General features: G+C 44.4%; 1 protein-coding gene across 1 annotated transcript in view; it reads right to left on the bottom strand.

Annotated features, from left to right (window-relative positions):
• Nucleotides 1-1,898: 1,898 nt before the first annotated feature.
• The window catches only part of LOC141265316 (probable G-protein coupled receptor 141), a 115,025-nt gene continuing 101,572 nt past the window's right edge, over nt 1,899-15,351 (bottom strand). Inside the window, exons 3-4 of the transcript XR_012320075.1 lie at nt 4,207-4,370; nt 1,899-2,007 (exon numbers count right to left, since the gene is read on the bottom strand). The gene's annotated coding sequence lies outside the window, so the exon portion shown is untranslated. The remainder of the gene's footprint in view (nt 2,008-4,206; nt 4,371-15,351) is intronic.

Raw genomic sequence — 15,351 nt, 5'->3', positions numbered from 1 at the left:
GAAGCTGTATGGGAGAGTGATGCGAAATAAGCCGTTTCTGCAAGCACGCCACAAACAGAGTCGGCTGAGGTATGCAAAAGCACATTTGGAGAAGCTAATTTCTTTTTGGAAGAAGGTCCTGTGAACTGATGAAACCAAGATTGAGTTGTTTGGTCATACAAAAAGGCGTTATGCATGGCGGCAAAAAAACACAGCATTCCAAGAAAAACACTTGCTACCCACAGTAAAATTTGGTGGAGGTTCCATCATGCTTTGGGGCTGTGTGGCCAATGCCGGCACCGGGAATCTTGTTAAAGTTGAGGGACGCATGGATTCCACTCAGTATCGGCAAATTCTTGACAATAATGTTCAAGAATCAGTGACAAAGTTGAAGTTACGCAGGGTATGGATCTTTCAGCAAGACAATGATCCAAAACACCGCTCCAAATCTACTCAGGCATTCATGCAGAGGAACAATTGCAATGTTCTGGAATGGCCATCCCAGTCCCCAGACCTGAATATCATTGAACATCTGTGGGATCATTTGAAGAGGGCTGTCCATGCTCGGCGACCATCAAACTTAACTGAACTGGAATTGTTTTGTAAAGAGGAATGGTCAAAAATACCTTCATCCAGGATCCAGGAAATCATTAAAAGCTACAGGAAGCGACTAGAGGCTGTTATTTTTGCAAAAGGAGGATCTACTAAATATTAATCTCACTTTTTTGGTGAGGTTCCCATACTTATCCACCTGTCAAATTTTGTTTGAATTCAGATTGCACATTTTCTGTTAGTACAATAAACCTCATTTCAAGGCAGAAACATTACTGTGTCCAACAGTTATTACATATATCAAACTGAAATAGCTGTTGCAAAAACACCAATTTTTATAAAACATTAAGCTTAAGATTAATAGGGGTGCCCAAACTTTTTCATATAACTGTATAAGCCAGGCCTATATGTTTCTGATAAAGACTACAACAGTTCAAAACGTTATGTGATGGCGGAATAGACTTTGTCTTTTGGAATTCATCACCCTGGATTGGACACTGTTTACTTACCTTTATGCTGTTGATCCTCCAAGTGGGTTCCTTGGAACTTTGAACGAGTGTCCAACTTGGTGAGTGCTGTCAGCCTCCCCCACCTTTCCTGTGGCTTGACTGGTAAGAGATCTTGTCCTGTACTTTGACATTCTCGCAACCCACCTCTGTTCCAGTGCGCCCAACTTTGCATTCTCCAGGTGGGCGAGGGGATTGTTATCGGTTCATACGTGTACCGATCCTCACAGGTACTCTGCAAACTTTTCAGTCATGGCTCACACCAGCGTCAGCAATTCCAACCTGAAAGAGCTGTAATTATCAGGGTTCTTCTCGGAGTCCTTCAGTGACTGACTGACTTAGGCTATCACCCTTTCATTCCTTTCTTGCACCTGAGCCAACACTACTCCAAATCCATACAGGCTTCCATTGGTGTACAATACGAAGGGCTGGGAGAAATCAGCATATGCCAAGATGGGGGCATTGTTCAGCGCTAACTTCAGTGCCCAAAAACCCTCCTCTTGCCTGGGGCCCCACTTGATTGGCTGTTGCTTGGTCCCTCAGGCTGCGTGCCCACTGAGCGTTTTTCAAGTGTTTTTGCAGCCGAATTTCCGCAGCGAAAACGCTTAAACAACGCTTGGTAATACATGCCCCATGGTCCCCAATGATAATCCGCATGTGCTGCGGATTATCATTGCGGAAAAATATGCAGTATGTCCATTAATTTTGCGGACACGCAGCGTAATTGCTGCCATTGACTTGCATTGAATCGCTTAATATCCGCATGACTACATGTGCACATGCGGATATTAAGCGATTCAATGTGCGGATGGTACCCGGGTCTGGAAAAGAGGAGACTCTCCTCCAGAGCCGGGTACCATAGTACCTGTAAAAAAAAGAATTTCAAATAATAAAATACTTTATACTTACCTTCCGATGGCCCCCGGTCTTTTCTCTGCTACCTCCGGTCTCTTGTATGGCTCGCAATGATCTAAATGGAAGATAAAAAATAAAATAAATTCAGCTCATCTGGTTCTCACATGCTCCTGGTGCAGGGAAGCCTAGTAACGTGTGGTCTCATGTAGCAGAAACAGTATAAATGTAAGAAAAAACTGGCTTCCAGGAAAAAATTTCCCCCCAATTTTTTTTTTTTTTTATTGATAGAAAAATAGTTCAGATCAGTTCAGGTAATGAGATAAAAATTCAATGGATAAATCACGTCATAAGATCCATGCTCGAAATGCGTAGCTGGATCTTATGATGTGATTTATCCATTGAATTTTTATCTCATTACCTGAACTGATCTGAACTATTTTTCTATCAATAAAAAAAAAAAAAAATTGGGGGGAAATTTTTTCCTGGAAGCCAGTTTTTTCTTACATTTATAATGATCTAAATGGACCTGCTGTGACGTCATTTAGTCATCTGACAGGTCACATGACTAAATGACGTCATGAAAGGTCCTTTCACACCACACCGCGAGCCGTACAAGAGACCGGACGCAGCGGAGAAAAGACCGGGGGGCCATCGGAAGGTAAGTATAATGTTTATTTTTTACCATTTTTATTCTTTTTTTTAACTATTAACTTGGTCACACTATATAAATCCATGCCGGTTGCATGGATTTATATAGTGTGACCAAGTTGTCAAGCACTTTTCCAAATGATGCTAAAATCGCTTGGAAAAGCGCTTCTACCTGGCAGGAAAAACGCATGTAAAATCAGCATGCGTTTTTCCTGCCAGGGAGATGCGGAAAAAATCTGCAGCACTTCTGCATCGTGGGCACTTAGCCTCAGGCTGTTCCTCCTAGCAAGTCATGTAACAGTGCTGCAATTTTGGCGAAGTTCTTGATGAACCTCCAATATGATAGTACCCGGCCAGTCCCAGGAACGCTCTCAGCTCCCTTAGTTTGGTAAGTGTAGGTTATTTTTGTACAACAGCTACTTTTTTTCCATGGTGGGATAGACCCCTGTGCTGGAGACTGTGTGTCCCAGGTACTCGATCTCTCTCTAAAACAAGTGGCACTTCCGAGGTATGATCTTTAGCCCATGCCTCTGGAGCCGCTCCAACACCTGTTCCAACCTGATGAGATGCCCTTTGAAGGTGGCAGAGTAAATGATGATGTCATCAAGATATATTAGGGTTGCTTCAAAGTTCAGATTTCTGAGGCACCTTTCCATCAGGCATTGAAACGTCCCTGGAACATTAGTTAACCCGACAGGCATTTGGTTGAACTCGAATAGCCCCATGGAAAGGATAAAGGCAGTCTTCAGTTGGTCCTTCATAGCTACGGGGACCTGCCAATAACTGCTGGCCAGATGAAGGGACAAGAAGTACTTCACCTTTCCCAAGGCAGACAGGGATTCTTCTATGCTTGGACATAGGTAAGAAGGAAAAAAGAAAAACAGACGGTTTGGAGGGATCGCCAAATAGCTAGGATGAGGCAAATAAGTGGGATTAAAAATTATTATTTATTAATCACAACGCGTTTCGGCGGAAAAAAAACGCCTTCATCAGTTTTTTTCTGCCGAAACGCGTTGTGATTAATAAATAATAATTTTTAATCCCACTTATTTTCCTCATCCTAGCTATTTGGCGCTCCCTCCAAACCGCCTGTTTTTCTTTTTTCCTTATTGCCTACTTCCCTCTTTGAGGGTTGCTGTGGAGCTGCCTATTGCTTGGAGATTGTTTTAGGACCTTGCCTTTACCCCTTGTCCCTCCAGGACCTTGCTGATGTTTGGTCACATGACCGCTGGAGTCCAACCCTCCAGTGGTGTGTGAGCTGCCAGCGGCATGCGATCACTCCAGGACCTGTGTTGACGCTGGAACATGTGTCTGCCAGTCTACAGCCCTCCTGCGGCGTGCGAGCTGTGTCAGCGTCTCCCTCTTGTTTTGTCCGAGGTTGTGCAGGGGTGCACAACCTAGTAAGGTGAGCCCCACCAGTTTCTTTTAACCCCTTCACATCCAGGTTTCACCCATTTGCGCCCCTTTGTCCTTTCTTCTTTTCTGGACATAGGTAAGAGTCTCGTACGGTGCAGACATTGAGTCGTTGGTAGTCAACAGAGAATCTCAATGTCTCATCCTTCTTCCAAACCAGTACAATGGGCTTTCCCGTATCACTTTATTTTGCAACATATGTGACAGCAAATCTTTCACTTCCTGGTACATTTGAGGTGGGCTCTGCACATACCTTTCTCGGATGGGCGCTGTAGTTCCCATAGTGATCTCATGTTGAATGGCATTAGTGCACCAGAAGTCATCATTGTGTTGAGCAAACACCTCTTGGTACCGCTGTTGTAGATCTTTTACCTGTCCAACTTGTCCATGGGTGAACTCTTTCAGGTTCACTTCCATCTGCTCCAAGAGAACAAGATATAGCATCTATTATGTTAAATTGTTACATAAATGTTTTAAGAAAATGTATTATTTTGATTTTTCTCACATTATGAGACATGTTCATGAAATTTACTCTACATAAATTAGTGGGAAAAAAAATAAGTTGGTTCAACTGCTGGCCTATAAAAAGGTGTCTCATTTCCAAGGTGCCACAGAAGAAACATCTCATGATGGGTAAAACCAGTGAGCTGTCACAAGACCTTTGCAACCTTATTGTTGCAAAAAAAACACATAAACCAGCCACAACCAGGTGCTCCCCAAAAAATTTCAGGCAAAGGAGTGAAAAAAATTATCAAAAGAGTTATCCAAGAGCCAAGGACCACCTGTGGAGAGCTACAGAAATACTGTACCTGTGATCAGAAGGTATAATTGTTTAAAAAAAACTATAAGTAATGCACTCAACCTCCATGGCCTGTATGCATGCTCACAAAGCATGACTCCATTGCTGAACAAAAAGCATGTTCAAGCATGTTTAAAGTTTGCTCAACAACATTTAGCCAAGCCTGTAAAATAGTGAGCAATTATAGTCCGGTCACATGAGCCCAAAGTTGAACTCTTTTGATACAATAATACACACCATGGTTGGAGACCAAAAGGCACTGCATATCACCTCCAAACCATCATACCAACAGTGAAGTTTGGATCTGGGAATATCATGGTGTGGGGCTGTTTTTCAGCATACGGCACAGCCAAACTTCATATAATTGAAAGGATGAATGGACAAATGTACAGACACATTCTTGATAAAAATCTTCTGCCATCTACCGGGATGATGAAGATTAAATAAGGGTGGACATTTCAGAAAATAATGATCCCAAACACGCAGCAAAGGAATCTCTGAATTGGTTTCAGAGAAAGGAAATAAAGCTCTGAATGGCCCAGCCAATCACCTGACCTGAATCCAATAGAAAATTTATGGAAGTAACTAAAGCTCAGAATTTATAGGAGTCCATGGAATCTTCAGGATTTGAAAAGTGTTTGTGTCGAAAAATGGGCTAAAATCACACCTGAGTAGTGATGAGCGAGCATGGTCGCTACTGCTCGGTGCTCGCCCGAGTATCTCACTGCTCGAGATGCTCAGCGCTCGCCGAGTATTTCCGGGGTTGCTTGACGGGAGCTCGGGTCCCCTCCCTGCATGTTTGGCGCTCTTTAGAGCGTCAATCAACATGCAGGGATTGTCTGCCACACACTGTAATGCCGCAGCCATGTTGGTTGTGGCATTACAGTGATTGGCTGGCCGCTCATCGTCATCAGGTCTATATCAGACCTGGCACCGCCGTGCTCGTCACAGTCTACTCTGCAATCAGGCAGTGTAGGGAAAGGTGCTGCTGAACTAGGGAAAAATGTGGTTGTTTATTAGTGTAGGTATTCTACAAGATTCTCTACATATCCATCTCAACTAACAGTCCTTCTGAGGACTAATCCAGCTGCAGAAATATCAGTGCTAGGCAGTCAGGGTATATAGCAGACTGCAGTGCACATAGCAAGAGGGTCCATTCCAGTTCTGTCTGCTGGTGCTTTTACAGATATTTGTATAAATAGCCCCAGGTATCAGGGGCCAGGAATATTTTTTTTTTATCTTAATCCTGATTATTTGCTTCAAAAGCAATCCAGAGAACATAGTTTTTCTGCGCCATTTGCTTGTTGGCACTGCAGAATACAGCCAGGTCCTTTCCATATTACAATGCTAAAAATCCAGCTATTTAAAACTGTGGTTTGTCCGTCACAAGGATCACATATAATTGCACTGAAAATATTGCCATTTCTGGCCTCCATTGAAATTTTGTTGCAGTGTGTCAGCGAACTTATTGACACGAGGTCGGCACTGTTAAAAATAGTTCCCTACAGGCCAGCTATTTGAAACTGTGGTTCGTCCGTCACACGGATCACATATAATTGCACTGAAAATATTGCTATTTCTGGCCTCCATTGAAATTTTGTTGCAGTGTGTCAGTGAACTTATTGACACGAGGTCAGCGCTGTTAAAAATAGTTACCTACAGGCCAACTATTTAAAACTGTAGTTTGTCCGTCACACGGATCACATATAATTGCGCTGAAAATTCTGCCATTTCTGGCCTCCATTGAAATTTTGTTGCAGTGTGTCAGCGGACTTATTGACACGAGGTTGGCGCTGTTAAAAATAGTTACCTACAGGCCAGCTATTTAAAGCTGTGGTTTGTCCGTCACACGGATCACATATAATTGCGCTGAAAATTCTGCAATTTCTGGCCTCCATTAAAATTTTGTTGCAGTGTGTCAGTGAACTGATTGACACGAGGTCGGCGCTGTTAAAAATAGTTACCTACAGGCCAGCTATTTAAAACTGTGGTTTGTCCGTCACACAGATCACATATAAGTTCAGCCATTTGTAGTGAGTGTGGAAGATATTGTCCTCCATTTAAAATGGACAAGGCGCGTGGCAAGGGATGGGGAACTGGACTTAATGGTGATGTTGCATGCAGAGGCCGAGGCCAAGGGCAAGCAGAAATTGTGCCACAACAAACACCCACATTTTCTCGCTGGACCTTCCTGTCCCAATTAATAGGGGACCGCAGAACACCACTATTGAACACAGAGCAGTGTGAAAATGTTATTGGTTGGATTGCAGAAAATGCTTCCAGTCACTTAGCCGCCACCACCACCACCCTTTCTTCCACATGGTCAAGTCTCAGTAGCCGTGAGTCTGGACTGCATGTTCCTCACCCTGATCGTCCTTCCTCCCACCATGCCGAGTGCCTGGAGACAACTGATTCCACACTTGGACACTAAGAAAAGCTGTTCACTTTTCCATTTATAGATTCGGGCCTCTCGCCTGGTCCATGAAGCGGGGCAAGAGGAGATCGCATGTAGTGATGCCCAAATATTTGAGCAGCCACAGTCATACGAAGGCGACGGTGGGAAAGTGTCACAAGAGGTGGACCATGATGAGACACAATTGCCAGAAAGTCAGGAGGAGTATCAGGGTGCGGAAGTGGAAGACGAGGTGGTGGATGATATAGTAACTGACTCAACTAGGCAGGAGGACATGCAGAGTGAGGACAGCAGCACACAGGGGGAGGGAGGAAGAGCACCCCAAAAGGCAGGAAGAAGCAGTGTGGTGGCCGCAGACAGAAGGTGGGCAACCGTTCTCCGTAACACCAACATGATGGAAGTTGCCAGTACAACTGTTAAGTCTTCCCGAGTCTGGTTGTTTTTAAAGACTCTGCTGATAACCCCAAAAAGGCCATTTGCACCAACTGCCAGGCCAGCATCAGCAGGGGTAGCAAAACTACCAGCCTGACCAGGCACATGGCAGCAAAGCACCCGAATTTGTGGGCTGAACCCCAGGGTCCAGGAACAGTGTCTACGGGTGACACCACTGCTTCTTCCGCTGTTGTGTGTGCAAGCTAATCCCCTGTCCATAGTGCATGCGAAGATGCCTCCCGCCCTGCACCTGTTGTTGCACACTCTCAACTAGCACCATCAGCAAGCACGTCCTTGCTCCAGCGCAGCGTTCACTTGTCCATACCCCAGTCCTTGGAAAGCAAACGCAAATACGCAGTCAACGCCCCACAGGCCACATTACTAAATTCCCACATTTCGCGACTGCTTGCGCTCGAAATGTTGCCTTTTAGGTTCGTGGAGACGGAAACTTTCCGCAACCTGATGGCAGTGGCCATCCCTCGGTACTCGGTCCCCAGCCACCACTATTTCTCCTGGTGTGCCGTCCCCGCATTACACAAGCACGTGTCCCACGACATTAGCCATGCCCTCAACAATGCAGCTACTGGGAAAGTCCACCTAACCACGGACACGTGGACAAGTGCTTGTGGGCAGGTACAGTACATCTCACTGACGGCACACTGGGTTAACACAGTGGAAGCCGGGACCCAGTCGGACCTTGGGATGGAACACATTCTCCCGACGCCGAGGATTGTGGGCCCTAGGTCAATCAGGGTTGCCCCCACAGTCTACAGCTCCTGCACCTCATTCTCCTCAGCCTCCTCCTCCTCTTCAGCCTCCATCTCCGAAATGACCACATCAGTCACAAGCTGGAAGCACTGCAGCACTGCCTCAGCCAAGCAGCAACAGGCTGGGCTGAAGCTAATATGCTTAGGTGACAAGCCGCACAATGCTGAAGAGTTGTGGACAGCTCTGAAAGAGCAGGCAGATCTGTGACTGACACCGCTGAACCTACAGCCAGGCATGGTCGTGTGTGACAATGGCCGGAACCTGGTGGCGGTTCTGAGGCGAGACGAGCTCACACACATACCATGCGTGGCCCTTGTGCTTAACCTCGTGGTTCAGCGGTTTTTCAAATCCTACCCGGAGCTGCCAGATCTGCTTGTCAAAGTACGCCGCCTGTGTGCCCATTTTAGAAAGTCAGCTACAGCTTCCGCCGCACCGACTGTTGTGTGATGTCCCCACGTGTTGAAACTCTACACTGCAGATGTTGGGAAGGATTTGTGAGCAGAAGAGGGCAGTTGTTGACTACCAGCATCAACAAGGCCGTCTTTATTCAGTTCAGACTCCACACTTAAGACCTTAGGAGTGGACATGGATGTCAGACATATGTACCATCCACCAAAACTTTGAGGACTCCACCAAGATGGTGAGCGGCAATGATGCCATAATTAGCATCACCATCCCTCTTCTCTGTCTTCTGAAATGCTCTCTGCTCACAATCGAAAAGGCTGCATTGCAGGCAGAGCACGATAAGATGGAGCAATGAACCATACAGAGTGATAACACACAGCACAGCCTCATCTCATCCCAACGTGGACTGGGTGACAATGAGGAGGAGGAAGAACAGGAGCTAATTTCCAGCGCTATAGACGGTACTACCTGCACAAATGTCAAACCCTCTGTTCAGCGTGGATGGCCTGATGACAGGGAGGAGGAGCAGGAGAGCATAGTTAGTTGTCCTATTGGTGAGGACACGGAAGTCTGGCCTGTTTGCAGTCTGGCACGCATGGCTGAGTTTATGTTATGCTGCCTTTCCCGTGACCCTAGCATTCTCCAAATTTTGGGTGACAGTCATTACTTGTTGGTGACACTTCTAGACCCACGCTACAAGGAGAACTTTATATCTCTTATTCCTGAGGCGGACAGGTCTACAAAAATGGGGCAGTACCAGAAGGCCCTTGTTGCGGAACTATTAAAAAAATTCCTAGCTGAAAACGCTGGCGGCAGAGGTCACAGTTCGTTTGACAACCAAGGAGTACAGGCGAGAGAGACACAACTCCAATCCAGCAGAGGCAGGGGAACACTGTCAAAGTTCTGGGTGAGTTTTCTCAGCCCCTCCCATCGCAAAGGCCCTGAGGCGCGGGGTATTATCACAAGGAGTGCAAAGTTTGGCAAGATGCTGAGGGAATACCTTGCCGACCGTACCAACATCCTCCGTGATTCCTCTGTGCCTTATAATTATTGGGTATCCAAGCTGGACACGTGGAATAAACTGGCTCTCTATGCCTTGGAGGTCCTGGCCTGCCCTGCCGCCAGCGTTTTATCAGAGCAGGTTTTTAGTGCCGCTGGAGGAATTATAACTGATAAGCGCATCTGCCTGTCAACTGAAAATGCTGACAGGCTAACTCTTATAAAAATGAACAAGGGCTGGATTGGGGCAGACTTCTCAACACCACCGAATGAGAGCAGCGTAACATAAACTCAAATACGGTGTCTTTTTTTGGGAGGTGTATTCCCATGCACCTTTTCACACCCACACATGGGAATACGCTTCCGGATTTTGGCTATTTGCTCTTGTCCTCCTCCTTCTCCTCATCCTCATCCTCCACCACCATATCACCAGGCTGACTGTGGTCCGTGATGCAACACCCACATCATTTTTTTAAAGGGTGTTTATGATGCCCGTAAAAATACAATTTTATACAATATGTCCATGTATACCCCCCAGGGGTAAATGTTTGTCAGCCCATACACTTAGTGCATGGGCATTACAAGCATAGGAGACCCGCTCCTTTCTAATAGGAACATTTTTTTATGAGGCCCTCCTCCACGTCTTTCCAAGGGGCATTGGAGTGCCTCCCAATTTTTGGGAGCCCTTGCATTCACTGCATAGGCCAACACAATTTGAGACCCACTTTCTAATAATGGGAACATTGTTTTCAGGAGGCCCTCTGACCTCCACGTCTCTTCCAAGGAGCATTGGAGTGCCTCCAAATTTTTGGCAGCCCTTGCATTCACTGCATAGGCAAACATTATGGGAGAGCAACTTCCTAATAATGGGAACATTGTTTTCAGGAGGCCCTCCTCTAAGTCTCTTCAAAGGGGTATTGGGGTGCGTCCAAATTTTCAAAGGGGCATTGGGGTGCGTCCAAATTTAGGGAAGCCCTGCCACTCACTGCATACGCAATAACAGTATAGGAGACCCACTCTTTAATAATGGGAACAACAAAGCATAGTCGGCTGATGGCTCTCTAAGAATAGTGAGGGCCGACAGCTGGCCCTTTAAGAATAGTAAAGACCGCCTGATAGCCCTATAAAAATAGGCTTTGTGACTTTCAGAGCCCCTCCTTCATAAATGAAACAGGATGTGTCTGATAATGTGTCACACACCATATGGCCAGATAAGGTTGTAAAATGTTAAAATGACATTTCCTGGTGAATGCATTTGTACGGTTGAAAGCAATGCAAAAGTACAAAAACGCATCAAAAACGCTACGTGTGAACATAGCCCAAGGTGTGGAGGAGTATTTTTGTTTTTGGTTATTTATTTTGTCTTACATACAAGTCATTACCCTGGAAAGGATGTTCCTTAACATATTTCCCAGGAAAATCCATTTTGGTTTCGTTTTTGTATGTTTTATTGTGAGTCTGTAAAAGTGGCGTAATACCTCTGACAGCATTGTTCACAGCAGTGACCTGGGAGTCAGAAATGCTTCCAGGGGTCTTCCCCATGCTGTTCCCATGTCATTTGAACACTGTTCCCATCTATTTGGGCAATTTTTAGGCTCTCTGCAGACCGCCGGTGGGAGCTGCCTGAAAAATGCTCGAGTTTCCATTAGACTTACATTGGGCTCGTTGCTCGGGTCGAGCACCCAAGTATTCCAATGTGCTCGACCTGAGCAACGAGCACCTGAGCATTTTAGTGCCCGTCCATCACTACACCTGAGCAATGCATGCGACCGACAAGTTTCTCTATATAGGAGGCACCTTGAAGCTGTCATCAGCAACAATAACTTTTGTATGAAGAAGTAAATACATTTCAGTAAGCATGTTCAATACTTTTCCTTTTCCCTGTGTCATTTCTCATTATTACACATAACTTAATTTATGGACATCTATGGTTTGAATTTTTTTGTGTGTATTGAATGTGTTGTTACTGACACCGTCACTGACTGGTGAAAATTTTAAGTCAATAGCACTTTTAGAAATATATTTACTTAGAAAATTGATGACGTATTCAATACTTATTTCACCCGCTGTATATAATGTTTTTAGATTGCATTTTTAAAATGGGGTGGGGCATGCTATTTTATTAAATGCAATTGAACTTCCGCCCTGGATACTACAATCTGTGATTCTTTGATTTATTACACAATGAAAATTGGCAGAAACATCTATTAGACCTGGGAGCCATGGTCAGACCCCTAGTTGCCATATTATTGAATAGATTAAAAATTAAAGCATAGATTAAAGAATAATAGAATCAAGGAGTGTATATAGCCAGAGGTAGACTAACTTTTTTCTATCAAATTCCGCAGTTACTATTGCCCATGCCCATGCATTTAAGGAGGTAATGATGCCGATCCTGGCCACCCACAACACTCATTCCCCATAACTGTATCTATTCTTACATCAGGGAATCGTCTGGTTAAAAGCGGGATCACGATCCCAAAGAAAATCTGCAAACACCTTTTCAAGTTCTAAGAGAAAGCGGCACATTTCTTTAGGACATGAAAGAGCAGTTAAATGTCAGAAAGCAGTTAATTCAAGAAATATCAGAGTACATTTATGATAATTATACTTCCTTTTCATAAATGAAGTAGCTTTCACAAGACACGACAAGCCAACACAGGATATTTCATTATCAAGATCTAGGGTACAGCAGCGCAAAACATTTTATACCGCAGTCAAGAACAGCGACTAGTTTTGTGGCTTAGTTGTTAGCTACAGCTTCTTCCTTTCTCCACTATTTCCCAAGAAATCTTCCTGTTGCATTAACAATTTAATGACCGTCGATAGGCATTTCAGGGCACCAAGGAATAAGTAAATAGTGCCCGTTGTTAGGTGAAAATCCAGCTGGTGTCAGTTGTAAATGACAGCTAACACCCTGCAGTATCAGTCCTGATCGGTGTTGTAAAGGGGCTGACTAACTCCTTGCACGCCATTGTCAATCGCAACAGCGGCTTCTAGATAATTAAAAGAGGGAGAAGGCTCTCTCCTTAACCATATTGTTGCCCAGTGATCGCAGATGCCGAGAGTTGCTCTCACACCCCGAGGTCTTGTGGCTACGGTGGCTTATATGTCAGTGAAAGACTGCCATGTCTCATGCACTGCAATACATGACTACTGCAGTGCATGAGATCAGCAATCAAAGTGAAAATTATTCATGTCCCACAGTGGGACTAACAAAAACGTAAAACAAAAGTGTAAAAATTAAAAAAAAAAAAAACCCATAATGAAGAGCAAAAGGAATCACACAAATAATAAAAACAGTAACTGAATTGTGGCTGTTGTTCATTCTGCATCTGAAAAATCAAAACATAAAGCAATCAATAAATGTTATTTAACCCAAAATTATACCAATAAATACTTCAACTCTACCTGCAAAACATAAGCCCTCATAGATAGCATGGCATGGAAAAGCACCCAAACTGAATTCAATTGAAATGGTTTGGGATGAGTTGAACTGCAGAGAGAAGGCAAAGCAGGCAACAATTGCTCAGCACTAGTGATGAGCGAGCAATAAAATGCTTGGGTGCTCATTACTTGAATCGAGCACATTGGACTGCTCGGGTGCTTGACTTGAGTAACGAGTATAATGGAAGTCAATGGGAAACTCGAGCATTTTTCCAAAAGACCGTCCCAGGATGTGTGGGGTGCATGAAAATCGTTGAAATGGATGAAAAAAGTGCTCAAATAGAGTGGGAACAGTATGGTCAAGATGCCTGGACACATCTCTGACTCCCAGGTCACTGCTGGGAACAATTTTGTCAGAGCATTTTGCCACTTTTACGGATTTACAATAAAACAAACTTAAAATAAAATGGATTTTACAGGAAAAAATGTTAGGAAACATTCTTTCCTGTATAATGACTTGTATATACGGCAAAATTAAAAAGAGGAAATCCACCTCCTCCACCTCTTAAGCTATGTGCACACATAGTGTTTTTGCACTTTCTCATTGCTTTCAATAAAAAGAAAAAAATGCTGCAAAGACATTGCAAAAACGCTGCAAAAAGTTTTCCATTTCAGTCAGGAAAAAAGTGGAATCGTGTGCATGAGATTTCTGACATTTTTTCCCAATTATAAAGAGTTGAACTCCTAGACTTGTGAAGCCTATGCACTAAGAGCAAGGTCTATCAAAAATTGACAGGAGGGATTGCAATATACCCTGGAAAACATATAGAGGATGGCCTCATGTTACACGCACACTGATAGGTTCAGATAGGGGCGAGACAGGTTACATGAAATCTTTGGAATCCGGGGGGAACCATTACCCAGGGCGACCACAGACCATGTGCTGCAGCTTCTCTCAGGCACCCAGGGGTATTGACCCTCAAGCACAGACACGTAGGTTGTTTCACTTGCTGATCAGACACACTTGACAAGAGTCCTCATAAATGGTAGAACAGTAGCATTTAATAAGAAGCTGCACAGCCAGTGCAAGTTAAGTCTTATGAGCAACAGGAAAAAAAAGTACAGTTTCCTTAGCAGCACACCAGTTCACAGTCTTCCCAGTAGTACGGGAAGCACAGTGCTAATGCAATGGCACATTAATGAACACAGCATTCTTTACAGCACAGTGAGATGGATGAGGGGAGGAGGGTTTGCTGAAGGAGATGATCCCTGTAACACCATTTCTTCCAGTCCTTATCTTTCTGCCTGACAATACTCTGCACTGCTAGTTCAGGAACTCTACCTGACCTTTGTTTAGCTTCACTCCTGACTTGAATCCTTTTCACTTGCAGAGGCGCTTCTGTGAGATACAAATCACACACACCACCTTTCTTTTCGTCTCCATCCAGACAGTAAATAACTTCCCCACAATCCCCCTGGGGTTCTGCAAAACACTCCCCTTTCTCCTGTGACAGTGTTAACCCCTCTAGTTGCTAGATGCTTCTGGAGCACAACACTTCCTGTCTCATGTGCTTGTGTTACTTCTAATAGTTGCTGAATGCTTTTAAAGCAACAGCACTATTTCTGCATGTCACACTCTTCCCTCCTTTTTGAATGTTGTCCTCGACATTCGTCTTAATTGGTCAATCTGACCAATTCTGGCATTGTGAAATTGGTATAACGTTCATAAACATTAATAACAACCTAATCTTACGACCTTTTTCTTGTAGGATGCCTGTAAGAAATAATTAACACAATTAAAACAATCAGCATCTCTTCAGCTGGAGCTATTCGTACGTCTTCAACCAGCTCTCTCTCTCTATTCTTTAACAGTTCTTTGTTTCTACAAAATCTCTTAAGGAAAATCTAAGCATGAAAACAAGTCTTTCCACCAGGCAACATCTTCTATACTGCCTCTCGGTGGTGAATACCACTCAAGTGGGCTTACCTAGTCCACAAGCTGAGATACCTGTTTCCAGTCGACAGTCCTTTGCACTTGACTCGGTTCACCAAGTGTCTCAGCATCACGGGCCTCCTCACTTCTCGAGTCAGCATCCTCCTGGTGGGTTGTTCCTCAGAGACCATGGGTTCTTTGGTCACAGAAGTTTCTTCTGCCGCACTCATTTCCTGTGCTTCCTCAGATGCTCTTGGAGCCG

Source organism: Phyllobates terribilis, unplaced genomic scaffold (assembly GCF_046119375.1).
Source record: "Phyllobates terribilis strain yellow unplaced genomic scaffold, ASM4611937v1 Scaffold_4__5_contigs__length_816908805, whole genome shotgun sequence".
Lineage (NCBI taxonomy): Eukaryota > Metazoa > Chordata > Amphibia > Anura > Dendrobatidae > Phyllobates > Phyllobates terribilis.
This window is presented reverse-complemented; position numbering and strand designations above follow the sequence as displayed.